This window comes from Marmota marmota, unplaced genomic scaffold, assembly GCF_001458135.2.
Source record: "Marmota marmota marmota unplaced genomic scaffold, marMar, whole genome shotgun sequence".
Lineage (NCBI taxonomy): Eukaryota > Metazoa > Chordata > Mammalia > Rodentia > Sciuridae > Marmota > Marmota marmota.
Genome location: NW_025999842.1, coordinates 45123972 through 45126851, shown reverse-complemented (window position 1 = coordinate 45126851; position 2880 = coordinate 45123972).

The window sequence follows — 2880 nt, the reverse complement described above, 5'->3', positions numbered from 1 at the left end:
GGCGGCTCTGCCCCTCCTCCAATTGGGGCAATGTGCCTACCACGCCGGCAGGCCGCTGGGCCTGTTCTGCCGGTCGGTAGCAGGTCCGTCTACCTTTCAGGCGCGGGGGGGGCTCTACCCTTTCGCAGGCCGCTGGGCCTGTTCTGTCTGTCGGTTGCAGGTCTGGCCTGTTCTGTTGGTGGTCACAGTTCCGCCTACCTTGCAGGCGTGGTTGGCAGCTCTGCCCCTCCGCGGGCCACTGGGCCTTTTCTGTCGGTGGTCACAGTTCCGCCTACCTTGCAGGCGCGGGGGGTGGGGGGCGGCTCTGCCCCTCAGCAGGCCGCTGGGCCTGTTCTGTGGGTGGTCACAGTTCCGCCTACCTTGCAGGCGCGGAGGGGAGGGGGCGGCTCTGCCTCTCAGCAGGCTGCTGGGCCTGTTCTGTGGGTGGTCACAGTTCCGTATACCTTGCAGGCGCGGGGGGAGGGGAAACCATTGTCTCTTGAAATATTGTTTCTCTCCCTATTCTTTCTCATGTTAGAACTCAGTGTCTATTATAAGAACTAGTTATTATGACTGAAATATCCCTCATGTTCTTTTCTGATATTCTACTTTAAAACAAATCTGTCTATAGAAGATAAATATTTTCTGCTTTCCTATTTAACAGTTCTCTACTGTATGACCTGTTATTTGGATTCTTAATTTTACTTAGTGCATTTCTTAACTCTAGAATTTTCACTGGATACATATTTATAGATGGCAGTTTTCTAGTTTTGAATGCGTTCATGTGTTCATCAAGGCTTTTTATCTTATTTTATTTATTTATTTTTGAGACAGGAGATAAGTTGCCCAAATGACCTTAAAGTCCTCACCTCAAGCAATCCTCCTGCCTCAGCCTAATAAGTAGCTGGAATTATAAACACATTCCATCAGACGCAGAAAGTTTATTTTAAATTGCCTAATAATTCTAATAGCTGACTTACTCCATGGCTTTTTTCTATACCTGGACCTCTCATTTTTCCTTCTTTACCTTTTTTTCTGGCATCCTTACTTTAAAAAAAAAAAAACTGAATTCTAAATGTGTTATAAAAAAGAATTATCAAAATTCTGGCTGCTTTTCCTCCATGAGAGCATTTACTTTTGCTTTTGTCTGTCAGCCTTCAGAGGCCCCCACTGAGAGGCTGGCATTTGCAGGGGCTCCCCCTCCTCCTTGGCAGATCCTGTCTTCACAGCTCTGTATGGGCTGCTGAAAGTGCTGCTGGCTTCCTCAGCTTCTTACCAATCACTTTCTAATTTGTGCCTCATACAATCAACACTGTGCTGCTTTTGAGCAGGCAAAAATCCTGAAGGCAAAACGTGGGGCTGAACAAAACATTTCTCTTAGTTTTCCTAGATGCTTTGCTAGTTCCAAATTCCAATATTTGTTCTCTCTAGCTACTGAAAACTGCTAAAAATTTGATACACCTTCTCTCCTTCTTAACTACCAGTGTTTTGCTTTACTTCTCAGCCTCTTGGTGCCAATTACCAATCCACAAAGGCCTTGAGGAAGAAGTGCAGAATACTGGGTATTTCTCATTGTGTTCGCCTCTCACCAGAATTTTGACCTCTCGTGTCCCAACTGCCCTGACAGCACTCCTGCTTTTAAAAAAATCATCCAGCTTTTCTGGTGCCTTTGGTAAGAGAGTTGGTTGGATACAAACTCATAGCCAGAAGCAGAAGCCCTTGAATATCTTTTAAGTTTTGATTAATAAGTATGCTTCATACATACAGGACATTCATTCTTCATTTGAAGTGTGCTTTACCCCCATTTTCTTAAAATTATTTTTTGACGTACAGAAGTATTTCATAGATTTGTTGTCAAATCTATTAATATTTTCCTTTTAAGCTTTAATTGATGCTTTGAGATTGTTTTTGTTTTACCCTCTTTTGGGCACTTTTCTATTTTTTCCCTTTGTCTATTTTCACTTAAATTTAACTTGAAATATATCTAAATTTAATTTCTTTTCATGGCATGTTATGAAATTTAAAAAAATATTATTTAACAATCATTTGTCAAATAAAACTTTCTTTCCTCTTTACTGCTTTGGAATTCCAATATTTCCATATAGTATATAAGTAAATTATTATATAGAGTCTGTTTTCTGTACTCTCATTAATCATTAATGATTAAACTTAAATTATTATATAGAGTGTTTTCTGTACTCTCATTTAATCATTAATGATTATTGAAATACTTAATGATTAAGTTTAATGTTTAAACTTAAATAATTCATTTTACTACCTGGTAGTTCAAGAAAATGCTCAACATTGTCAATTTAATTGTGGTTGTTCATATCAGGATGACTTTGCCTATAGTGACAGAAGCAATTTCAATCTGGACTAAAGTGGTAGAAATGAAACTTGGGGGCAAGGATGGAGGAAGTGGCATTGAGTAGTGTCATTCCTGGGGCTCCAAGGATTTGGAGGCTGGAGAAAAGGTGGTGTCTCACAGGACTCTAAAACTTCTGGCTTGGGACACTGAGGGAATGTAGTGTTATTAACTAAAGATTGGGAATACAACAGAAGCAGATTCTGTCAGGGAAGGAGGGTCACGGGTCAAAAGAACAGAACCAGGGGTATAATAGGTAATTGCAAAAGACTGTTGGTATTATGAAATCTTATCAGCTTAAGCTAGAGTGATAGAGCCGGGCGCAGTGGCTCACGCCTGTAATCCCAGCAGCTCGGGAGGCTGAGGCAGGAGGATCATGAGTTCAAAGCCAGCCTCAGAAATGGTGAGGCTCTAAACAGCTCAGTGAGACCCTGTCTCTAAATAAAATACAAAATAGGGCTGGGGATGTGGCTCAGTGGTTGAGTGCCCCTGAGTTCAATCTCTGGTACCAAAAAAAAAAAAAAAAAAAAAAAAAA